At 43.0% G+C, this 13284-nt stretch overlaps 1 pseudogene; it reads left to right on the top strand.

Annotated features, from left to right (window-relative positions):
* The first annotated feature begins 12486 nt into the window (after positions 1-12486).
* On the top strand, positions 12487-12962 carry LOC111901365 (homeobox-leucine zipper protein ATHB-13-like; annotated as a pseudogene).
* The last annotated feature ends 322 nt before the right edge of the window (positions 12963-13284 follow it).

Raw genomic sequence — 13284 nt, 5'->3', positions numbered from 1 at the left:
ACTCATCACCGCCTCAACCTTGTCCGGATCGACCAATATCCCTTTCTGATTAACAACATGTCCTAGAAATTGGACCTCCCGCAGCCAGAAGTCACATTTGGAGAACTTTGCATAAAGCTTCTCTGACCTCAACACCTCGAGGACCTCCCTCAAATGCTCCTCATGCTGCTCTCTAGATCTAGAATACACCAGAATGTCGTCGATAAATACAATCACTGACCGATCCAACATCGGTCTGCATACCCTGTTCATGAGATCCATGAACACAGCCGGGGCATTGGTGAGCCCTAAACGCTGTCTTCTGGACATCCTCATCCCGCACTCTCACCTGATGGTACCCTGACCTCAGATCGATCTTGGAAAACCAAGACGCTCCCTGCAACTGATCGAATAAGTCATCGATCCTCGGTAACGGGTAGCGGTTCTTGACCGTCAACTTGTTCAACTCCCGGTAATCAATGCACATCCGGTGTGAACCATCCTTCTTTTTGACGAACAGAATAGGTGCTCCCCACGGCGAGCTGCTCGGCCGAATGAATCCCTTCCCCAGCAACTCCTGGAGCTGCGAGGACAACTCTTGCATCTCTGGAGGTGCAAGACGATAAGGCACCTTAGCAATAGGCGCGGCCCCCGGAACCAGATCGATACCAAACTCCACTTGCCTCACAGGAGGTACTCCCGGCAGCTCCTCGGGAAAAACATCTGGAAACTCACGCACCACAGGGACCTCCTCAACTGACTTCGGTCTCTCGGAAACCTCCCGCGTATCCATCACATACGCCACAAAACCCTTACAGCCCTGCTGTAGACACTGCCTCGCCCTAGCGGCCGAACAAAAAGCTGATCCCGAACGGGTACCCTCACCGTACACCAAAAGAACTCCCCCACTATGGTCTCGTATAGTCACCAACTGACGCTCACAGTCGATGACAGCGCCGAATCGGCTCAACCAGTCCATGCCCACGATGACACAGACATCACCCATCGCAATAGGAATCAGGTCAATCGGGAATTCAACCCCGAAAATCTCTAGCACACATCCCCGAAGAACCTCCGTGGCACAAATCACTTTCTCGTCAGCTATAGAAACTCTCAAAGGCCGACTTAACGACTCACGACTAGCGATGATATGCTGACTAAAGGCTAAGGACACAAAGGACCTACTCGCACCCGAGTCAAATAACACTAAGGCAGGCACAGAGTTCACAAGGAAAGTACCTACGCATATAATAACATAAGCATAACATCCCGACATTAAAATAAATACATGAAATACAACATACCTGCCACGACATCGGGCGCAGCGCGGACCTCCTCCGCAGTCAGCTGAAAGGCTCTTCCCCGAGCCCTCGGGGCCTCGGCCTTCACCGGTCGAGTCGCAGTAGCTTCGGTAGCAGGTGCAGATCCCTGAAGAAGCTGAGGGCACTCGGCCTTCCTATGGCATGTCTGGTTGCAATGAAAGCAAACCGTAAATCCCTTGGGACACTCCCTAGCAATGTGCCCCTCCTTGCCACACTTGTAGCAAGCACCAGATCGACACGCCCCCTCATGACCCTTGCCGCACTTTCCGCAAGTGCGGCCCTTCGAACCTCCTTTGCTCGCATCGGCGGACTTTATCCGCTTGGCTGCCGGCTGGAACTGAGCCGGTCGCCGGTCCACCCGCTGAGACTCGGCCTCCTCCCTGGCCTGGGTCTCCAACTCGATCTCACGCTTCCTGGCATTCGCCTGAAGCTCAGCAAAAGTATGGTAAGTGGAGTTTGACACAAACTCCCGGATATCCCTCCTCAACACTCCCAAGTACCGGCTCATCCGAGCCTGATCAGTGGACACCAGCTCGGGGCAGAACATCGCCCTCTCATGAAACTTCCGCGTGATCACCGCGACAGAATCAGTACCCTGCTTGAGGGTTAAGAACTCCTGAACCAATCATTCCCTCTCCACCGGGGGAACATACTCATCCCTGAACATGGCAGTAAACCCCTCCCATGTCACTGCTGTAGTCTCTACCAAAGTGAAGTTCGCCGTCACGAACTTCCACCAGTCCTTCGCTCCCAGACGGAGCTGGTTCAAAGCGAACCGTACCCTCAGGTGCTCCGGGCATGAACAAGTGTAGAAGCACCCCTCTATATCCGCGATCCACCTCATCACAGCAATCGGATCCTGCGTCCCATCGAACTCTGGTGGCTTCGTGTTGCTGAACTCTCGGAACAACAATGAGTCACCCCCCTGTGGCCTAGCAGCGGCCACAGCTGCGGTAGCTGCAGCGGTTGCAGCCTCAGTCAATGCGGCGTACCGCTCATCGAACGTCTCCATCAGGGTGGTCTTAATAGACCCAAACATCTCCGGGATCTCAGCCCGGATCGCCGCCGCCACCTCCTCGTGAATCATCTGACGAATCTCCTCGTCACTCACACCGCTCGTACTCCCTCCGTGGCGTGGTCTAACCATGATGTCTCTGAAATACAACATAAAACTATCAGAGACTCCATCGAGTGTAATCGCACTCGATAACGCAACCCTACTCAGCCTCCGATATCCAGGGATTCGTACTTGGGCCTCCCACTGACCCGGTGTCTTCGGTAGTACGGGCCCAATACTACCGACCACACCGCATCAGCATTCATCCCAAGTCCTCCTCCCCAAACCCCGGATAGTGAGTACTCTACTTCTGATATGCGCTATCTACCCGCACACTAGCAAGCATCTCATATCGGCAAACTCCCTAGACTAAGGCATCACAAATCAGGCCACTCTAGTCCTATCATGAATACCTAGTCTTCTAGCATGCATAACAATTTATATCATATAACATTGTAAGGTATTTTGGGGATCTTTACTGTTCGGGCGCTGACTGATCGTACACACTGCTTCTTTCTTGCTCACCACAAAACCATTTACAAAAGTTTATGCCTTTATTTAAAAAGTTTTCCTCAAATCCTCGGTTTGAGTTCAGTTACTCCCGAAGGTGCACCCGAATCCCTCAAACCAAGGCTCTGATACCAATTGTAACAACTCAAATTTTCAAACAAAATTTTCTTTTTATAATTAGAGTAATTTCATTCAAAACAAGGCATAAATAGTTTAAGTATTCTGTCAAATACAAATAGTCAAAATCCCAAGATCATAAAAGCATTCTCCAGTGTGTATCGATCACGCCGGCGCCTTCCCACGGTCCACACTAGTACCTGAAACACATACATAACAACTGTAAGCATAAATGCTTAGTGAGTTCCCCAATATACAACTTACGCACATACGCCTTTCCAGGCCCTGACCTTCCGGTCCATGTGTCTCAGGGGACTTCCGTCCCTGCTGGGTAAACCTTCCAGCCCTACCCATGCCGACCTTTCGGTCCATCACACAACATATTGCCTTCCGGCCCATAACATATTACCTTCCGGCCCATAACATAAACGCCTTCCGGCCCATAACATATATATCACATATAACAAATAACTTACCACATATATCATACATATCACGTATCATATCCGACCTTCCGGTCACACAGTCAAACCCTTCCGGGTACAGTATAGTGAGAAGACTCACCTCGTAAACGCTGAAAGCTAGCAAATCCTGAAGTCACTCGTGCACAATCCGACGAGCTACAACCTCCCTATAACATCACATATCTCTCATTAATACTTATATCTTCTAAGTGTGACTATCCCTAAGAAGTCAGACTTAGGTCAACTCTGGTCAACGGTCAGCTCGACAGGACTCGGCGAGTGCCATGGCGATTCGGCGAGTCTAGACGTTCTCCAACTCTCTGAGAGTCCCTATCTACTCGTCGAGTATCCTCCTTGACCCGATGAGTTACCCCTGGAAGAATCGCGGGGCCACCCCGACTCCACTCGCCGAGTCTGAAGAACAGCTCGACGAGTTCCAGTCAATCTCCAAGCTACTCGCCGAGTCTGTTCATCGGACTCGGCGAGTCCATGCCATGCAGTCGATCAAACTGCTTCCTGAGATAAGTTTCGTCCCGAATATACAAGCATGGGACCTTCTGGACCTCTAAAGGTCCTACTACAGGGTTATAGTCATTTGGGTAACACATTACTAATTCATCTAATCACCAAATGGGTTCCATAAACCCTAAATCCATGCACACATCAATATAACAGAAAGAATCCGAAATATTACCTGAATAACGCACTCTCTGTGTCCCCAAACCGCAGAACTCGAATCCCTTGTTGTTCCTTTAGCCAAAACCCTTCTCCTTCTTGCACAACAATTTCTTCAAGGCCCTAATATCCTTCAATCTTGTTCTAGATGCCCACAACCGTTTAGGGTTCTTCTCAGTCGACTAAAAACGGACAATGACGGCCTATAAGTGCATTATATACGTCCCCAAAACCAAACGGCTAGGGTTTCCGCTGAACAGCGTAGACTCGCCGAGTCCATATCTGGACTCGTCGAGTCCAGTCGCGAACCCGCGACCAAGTCTGCGATCCTACTCGGCGAGTCTAGGCTCCAACTCGCCGAGTCCCCTCTTAAAGTACCCCAAAAACATAATTTAACAATACCTGAGATTCCGGGCTGTTACAAATACAAGGGACTAGATACAGTAAGCTTCGAAACAGAAGATGCCCTTGTAATAACATTACAATCTGACTTCGACATGATAGACAACAAAGACATTCGACGTCTCACAATAACCTTCGAACCCCAACACTTTTGGGTTGCCTTCACCATAACAACTTGACAGGATGAATTATGAGAAATAGGTTGATAAATGATTTATTAATATATTATAAGAATAATATATTAATTGAGAAATCATATTGTTAATTAGTATTGATCAGAAATTATTTTTGATTTAATTTAGTGATCAAAAGAGACTGATTAAAAGAATGGGGACTGATGATGTAAATTAATGATAGTTGTAGTTTTGGCTAATGGACCCTATTGATAAGGGGTGGACGAAAATCTATGGGAATCCCATAGATTTTTCATCCATGACCTATCATATGGGGGGTCTGTGCATTGCTTTACGGCCCAAGCAAGGGAATCATGGTTTCTAGTTGAAAACCCTAGCAACGTCAACCATAAAAGGAACCCCAAGGCTCCTGAAATTGGCCACTTGATTCCCTAGAAAAAACCCTGGATGAATTTTATAGCCTCATCCTCTCTCTCTTGTTCATCCATTGCTAAATGGTGTTTGTGACTCCATTAGAGGTGCATCAATTAAGGCACTAAGCTCTTGAAGGTCAAGATCAAGCTATCACCAATAAAGGTATTCTTCTAACCTTAGTTTAATTGTTAAATCCAAAAATTGTATGCTAGTTTAGGGTTCTTGTTTTGGAAAATTGATTTGCATGTATAACTTGGGAAAAACCTAGATCCAAAGCACAAACTCGTCAATCACCACAAACTCGTAGTGATCGTACCGAGTATGGGGGTCTGTGCACCATAGGAATGTTGTAATGCTCAAAACTCATCAATCACCACAAACTTGTAGTGATCGTACCGAGTCCTGAAAGTTGTCTTCGGTATATCATCCTCCCTAATCCTCATCTGATGGTACCTCGTCCGAAGATCAATCTTGGAAAACCAAGATGCAACATGTACCTGATTGAACAAATCATTGATCCTCGAAAGTGGGTAACGGTTTTTCACAGTTAGCTTGTTCAGCTCGCGATAATTTATGCACATCCTGTGTGACCCGTCCTTCTTCACAAACAGGATCGATGCTCCCCACGGAGAGCTGATTGGATGGATAAACCCTCGGTCTAGCTTCTCCTGAAGCTACGTCGACAGCTTCTGCATCTCAGATGAAGCTAGTCGGTACGGTGCCTTGGCTATCAGAGCAGCACCCGACACCAAATCAATGCGAAACTCTACCTGCCTCTCCGAAGGTACCCCGGGCAACTCCGCGGGAAAGACATCCCGAGAATGCCATACAACTGGTACACTACCTAAATCTGTCGTGGTCTCAATCCTTGTATCTAAGATGTATGCAAAAAATCCCAAACAACCCCGATGGAGAAGTCTCCTAGCCCTCGCAACTGAACAGAGGGTTTGTCCCTGCGGGGCCCTCTCCCCAAGAATAACCAGTTCTCCCTCACTTGGGGTTCGAACACTCACCAGTTGGCACTCGTAGTCTATCATGGCCCTATTGGCCCCCCAACCAGTCCATTCTGACGATCACCTTCAACCCTCATAATGGTATTGGAACCAAATCGACACGGAACCTCTCCTCAAAGATATTTAGGACACAGTCTCGGTATACCCTCGCAACACTCACAATGCGGTCATCCGCAATCTCAACCTCAAGCAGGGAATCTAAAGTCCCTGGAGCATCCCAAAACTTCTTGCTAAGCACAAGAGATACAAATGATTGGGTAGCTCCCGAATCGAAAAGAACATGAGCTGACATACCATTAACCAAAAATGTCCCTATATAAGAGTAGATAAATACATAAGTATAATAAATTAATATCGAGCGGGAAAATAAATTACGTGCCAACCACAACGTCTGGTGCTGATCGAGCCTCCTCTGTGGTCAACTGAAATGCACGACTCTTCACCGCAGGAGCGTCGCCTTAGCAGGGCGACCATCAGTGATCCACATTGTGGTGGGCGCAGGCGCCACTACCGCTCCTCCCCCTCCCTACAACCTTACACAATCGGCCTTTTTATGGCTAGTCTGGTTGCAGTGTAAACAAATCAAGCCCCTCTTGGGGCAGTCCCTGCTCACATGGCCCGGCTAACCACAGGTATAACAAACTGGGCACATCACCAGGCAAACTCCACTATGCAACCTCCCACATTTGGCAGACCTGCCATGTCCCTGCTGGCCCCTACCAGAAGAATTACAGGTCTTAGGCTTTTTAGCCTGATGTACAACTGTCTTAGCCTGCTCTGGCTTCCGGTTGGTGCGGAGCTCCAACTCCATCTCCCGCCCTTAGGCCTTCTCTACCATATCATTCTGGGTTTTGCACCCAGAAAATCTCATGAACTCACGAATATCATCCCTCAGCATGGAATGATACCTCGTCCTCCTCATACCCTTATCCATAACATACTGCGGAATCAATAGTGCTTGTTCCCGAAACTTGGCAGTAATCTCTACCACAGTCTCGGTGGTCTGCTGTAGCTCCTAAAACTCCCTCACTAAATGTTTCACCTCAATGGATGGTTCAAACTCCAAGTCAAAATTCCTGACAAACTCCTCCCATGACATCTCAGCCACTCCAGCTGATCCCACCTAGTGGGTCACCTCCTCCCACCAATCCTTGGCTCGGCCGCTCAACATGCACGAAGCAAACCCCACTTTTGCTGCCTCGGGGAAAAAGCTCATGCGCTGGGCATTCTCCATGTCTGCCAACCATCATCGACTAACTATGGGGTCCCTGACCCCAAAGAACTCAGGAGCTCAGCATGCCTTGAACTCCCGGAACGAAGGAGTTCGGTCCCCGATCTGGCCCCCAGCAATCTCGGCTCGGAAAGACCTGAGCTGCTTCTCCATGATCTCCATCATCCCCTCCTTGACAGCCCTGAAAATCACTAAGGTAGCATCAAGAATTCCCCTCGTAACCTTGGCTGCGATAAGCTTGCACAGCCTCTCGTCAATGGGCTCTGTAGCGTAGCCCGACCCAGATTTGGATCCTGATCCTGATCCCCCCTTCTCAATGACGTGTCACCACCATTCGGATCTGAAATACCATAAGACAGAATGATCAAGATATTCAAAAAGGGGATCCTTCCACACCGGTCTCCTTTGATCTTCTAGATCTAAAATTAGTTTAGGTACAGGTCCTGTGCTTTCGGTAGTACGGGCCCAATACAACCTTCCACACCTACATGTACCTTCCCTAAGGCTCTACCTGATAACTCAAATTCATCCCAAAACAAAACATATCTCATAAACTACCGCATAACTCAAATCCTAGGCTATCCTAAAATTTGCTCCATTCCCATCAAACCAAAACTCAAATCAATCATAATAGGTTGCCTTATGCATCCAAATTATACATAGAACAAGATCAAATTGACTGTCGAATAACAGACTCTACCCTAGGATCACAACCAGACAATGAACGGGAAATAAGGCCAATTCAATTATTCTAAGGCTATAAGATCCTAACTGTATACAATTTTTAAAGCATACATATAGCAAAATCCATATGATTATCATATTCAAAATATCAATATAGCATGGCTAACATATCAGGGAAAACACTTACTTGAGCTCGGTCGATTACACGCATTACACTCTCCCATTTTCTTACAAGAAATCAGTTTTAAGAAGTTTTTAACTTTGATTTTTGAATTTTTTTACCATTTCCTCAGCTTGAGTTCTGACACACCCGAGAGGGTGCCCAAATCCCTCAAGCCAAGGCTCTGATACCAACTTGTAACATCCTAAATTTCCAATAAAAATTTTCATTTTTTAAGTAACAAAATCATTTCCATAGAATATAAAATTCCAATCACATTTGTTTTCAAAATCCATAACATCAGACAATTTATTCAAAATATCAGAGTATCCCCAATAAAAACGCCAGAGAGTGCATGTCACACCATCATGCCGGGCTCTTGCCCTTAGATCCTGAAGTACCTAAAACAACCAAAAAACTGTAAGCTAACGCTTACTAGGTTCCCCATAACTTACCCTACACAATCCACATAATCACTTAAACCATATCATCCATATAAGCTACATAAGCCATGCATATAAACATGTAAGGATGCCATGGAAACCCTCCAAGGTCCTATACCGGGTGCCATTGGAACCCCCACGTGGTCTTAACCCACTGCCATAGGACCCCCACATGGTCTTAACTACCTGCTAAGGATGAGCATTGGAACCAGACTGGAACCAGACCGGTTCGGAACCGGAACCAGTAGTACGATAGTATAAGAACCGGTAACCGGACCGCTGGTTCCAATACCAGTTCTGGTCCCGGTTTTCCGGTTATTTTTCCAAACAAGAACCGGTTAAAATTTAGGTGAAACTAATGACTTTTTCGGTTAAAAATTAGGTACAACTAGTTTGGATGCAATTCATAATACTTACATGTTGTTAAGTTAGCTTCTACAAGAACATAATATTCAATAACCAAGTTTTAAAAAAAAACATAGTCGTGTTCAAAAAACAAACTCGTCCCCACATATCAATTTTAATACAATTCAACTAATCAAGTTTAAACCAAAACAATTCTTTCTAACTATCATGTACTTCTCCATTGGTCTCTTTCCCATTGCTTTGTCATTGTGTAAAGCTTCCTCGATCTCTATATAAAACACAAAACAAAAATGTTGTTAGCATTTACTAAAATATAAAGGTCGTATAAAAATATAACAAAGATTGAAAGTACAAGATACCCATAGCTACTTCATCATCATTTAAAATGTCATCCACATTGTCTATTATAGGTTTTCTACTGTTTCTAACCCAATCTTGGGTACACAACAAAGCTTCAACTATCACGTTAGACAAGTTAGCACGATAGTTGGTTAAAACTCTACGACTTGTGCTAAAGGCAGACTCCGATGCTACAGTTGAGATTTGTATCCCCAAAATATCTATTAAAAATTAAATTATTGTAAAATGTAACATCATTAGTTATTAAAAGAAATATGAAATATTAAAAAAAAGTCAATACCTTTTGCCATTCGAGCAACTATTGGGAATCTTAACCCGTTAAGTTTCCACCAACTTAGGATATCAAAACTTTTGTTGTACGTAACCCGGGGCTCTTTCAAATATATAATTAATTCATTTTCCAATGCATCCGAGTTGTCACCTCCATTATTAAGGAAGTTGCCAAAAAAAATTGTTATCATCATCACAATCAACGACTTGTTGAGAACTTTGTTGTTGAGAAGACCCGCTCATGTCGTATTTTTCCACGTAGGTCTTAAAATTTTTTTCAATCTTCCTCTCGACCTCAGAAAGCATTTCATATGCTTTCAATTCTATCTCTGACTTTGATAACTTTTCATCCTTGGAACCAATCATTTCTTTAAAAGTATACAACAATAACTGAGACTTCATTGTAGGATCTAGCAAGATCGCAAAGTAAACATAATCACTCATCTTTGCATAGTCGCCCCAATATTTGTCATATTTTTCCTTCATGTCGGGTATCAAATGAACAAAGTTGACTTTCGTTGACCATTTTTTAAGATGTAGGTTAACATCTAAGATTTCTCGGATTAATCGATGGACTAAAGGTTTTGTTGAAGTCGAAACGTTCTCCGTTTTCGTCTTAAACTTTTCAAGGAAATCCACCATCTCTTTTATCGCCTCGAAGTCCATACGATCCGGTACTCTTTGTAGATCCTTCTCATATGATTTTTCTATCAAAATCCAAAAATAAAAACCAATTAAACTTTCATATATAAATAAATGAAAAAAATGCTACATTGATATGTTGTCTTTCCAGGCTTGTATCTAATTCAATATTTAACCAAAATATGATTTGTAAAAGTCTAAACTGAAGTATAAACACTTAGCTACATGTTGAAAAAAAATCAAGTGATTCCGACTTCATATGAGTGATTTATGCTATTTTAAAAACCGGGACACAATAATATAATGTGCTGAAACAGAAAAAATGTTGCATTGATATGCTATCTTTCCAGGCTTGTATCTAATTCAATTTTTAACCAAAATATGATTTGTAAAATTCTAAACTGAATTATAAACACTACACTACATGTTGAAAAAAAATCGAGTGATTCCGACTTCATATGAGTGAGTTATGCTATTTTAAAAACCGGGACACAATAATAAAATGTGCAGAAACAGAAAAAATGTTGCATTGATATGCTATCTTTCTAGGCTTGTATCTAATTCAATTTCTAACCAAAATATGATTTGTAAAATTCTAAACTGAAGAATAAACACTAAGCTACATGTTGGAAAAAATCAAGTGATTCCGACTTCATATGAGTGAGTTATGCTATTTTACAAACTGGGACACAATAATAAAATGTGCTTAAACAAAATGAGAAAAGTAATACCGTTGATGCCAAATTCCACAAAAGCTTCCCATAACTCGTAGGCAGTTTTCAACAACTTGAATGTCGAGTTGCATCGGGTTGGAGACTCGCCACCCAAAAATTTCTTTGTTTCCAAACCCACATCTTTGATGGCTTTTTTAAACTTCTTAACCCTTTGTGTTGAACCTCTAATATACTTCACCGCCTTTTGTACACATTCCACATGATAGTTATGGTATTTTAACCCAACCTTCACGATAAGGTTTAGGAAGTGAGCCATACACCGTATGTGGAAATGTTTTCCACCGTCGTAAATCGGGGGAAACATTTTAACCAAAAACTCAATTGCCATGTCGTTACACGTGGCATTATCGACGGTCATTGACATAACATTTTTCATACCCCACCCATGTATGCATGCTAGTAACTCTCGTCCAATTTCTTCACCATTATGTGTATCTATCTCCCTAAAATTGATGACTCTCTTGTGCATGACCCACTCGTCATCAATAAAATGGGCCGTGACAACCATGTAATTGACCTTTTTACAAGAGGATGTCTAGGTGTCGGTTGTCAAGTGTAAAGTGGTGTTTGCATTACTAAAATACTTGAACAATTATTCCTCTCATCTAAGTAAAACTTGCCTACGTCTCGGGAAATTTTATGTCTAGAAGGCAAGATCACCCTACCATTAAGCGCGTTAGTATATTTAATAAATGCTTCATTTTCAACATACTTGAATGGTAGTTCACCAACGGTAAAAAGGCCTAGTAATGCCCGTTTGATCCTAGTGTCATCATGTTTCCATGTTTGTACACTAGTCTCACCATTTGGTTCCTTCTTGAAATTCAATTTGGCTTGCATTTTATCATTTTTTTCATTGTTGTCCGGGTTTAACTTGCAATTCCTCCAATGTTTGTTCATATTAGACGTCCCGTTTCGGTCCGTATCGGCTTTAAGTATTGTATGACAATAAATACATTCTACACTTTTCCTTTCAACACCATCATCATCTATAATCCACAACGGCTCGAACGCTACCCAACAAGGAGCGGTTCCTTTACCATTATTCCTTGCTCTTTCTCATTTGCTAGTAATTGGTTTTGGCACGCCTCCATTCCTTTTTCGTTTCTTAGGACTTGGCTTTGGCACGTCTTCTTTTCCGGACCCGTCAATAATATTATTAATTACCGGTGGTGTCTCACCAATAAAATCGTCTTCATAATCCTACATTTGGAAAATGAGTTCAAAAAAATATTATATATCATCAAGCAAAATAGTTCAAAAGAAGTTTGATTCAAAAGCTCATCCCTAAAAAGAACAATCACAAAGGAAAAGAAAAAGGAAAAGGAGAAGAGTATCTCCTTTCATTCATGGGTTAAATACAGTTGGCAGTTCAATATTATTGTTTCATAAAACTATTTTGTTCAAATTAATCCAATTTCTATGCTTAAATACAAATGAACCCATAACGAATATCACAAAGGCTCAATAGTCATTATTATTTAGCTATAGAGGTGGCTTAAACAGCTGATGACTTGCACTGCAATGGCCTTCTTCTCCACCAATTTCTTGTTATAGTCCTCCCAAGAAGATGACCATCATGCCCCTACCTCTCTCACTCATATTCTCCCACCTTGCACCACCACTCAATATTTCAGTGGTAATTAAACTCTCTCTCTCTCCCAAGAAGATGACCATCATACCCTTACCTCTCTGATGATGGATCGTAGCTGCTTGCAGGAGAGCAAAAGCGGAGACTAAACATGGAACAAGTGAAGACACTTGAGAGGAACTTTGAGTTAGGAAATAAGTTTGAACCTGAGAGAAAAATGCAGCTTGCAAGAGCACTTGGACTTCAACCAAGACAGATTGCTATTTGGTTTCAAAATAGAAGGGTTAGATGGAAGACCAAACAGTTGGAAAAAGATTATGATGCCCTCAAGAGACAGTTTCAAGCTGTTAAAGCAGAGAATGATTCCCACCAATCTCAAAATCACAAACTTTAAAAAATTGCTGATCTAATTTCATACACACTTTCTGATCTAATTTCATACACACTTTCTTTAATTTTGATGAATAAGCTTAGATTGAGTTGAATTATATTCATAATATTAACCAACCATTTTGCTGATTATCGTTAAAACTAATAACAGTAAATAAAGTTAATTAGTTAACTTAAATACTCCTATAAGACACCTCTAGACTAATTTGTATTAATATTGGTACATTCCCCTTTATTCTTCTATTGGCAACATATTAATCAAAGTTCATAAATGCCATGAACTCGATATTCAATGTGCATATGGCTTCACATGAAACTCTAATTTA

Source organism: Lactuca sativa, chromosome 2, assembly GCF_002870075.4.
Source record: "Lactuca sativa cultivar Salinas chromosome 2, Lsat_Salinas_v11, whole genome shotgun sequence".
Lineage (NCBI taxonomy): Eukaryota > Viridiplantae > Streptophyta > Magnoliopsida > Asterales > Asteraceae > Lactuca > Lactuca sativa.
Note: the sequence above shows the minus strand (reverse complement) of the source record. Positions and strands in the feature narration are given on the sequence as shown.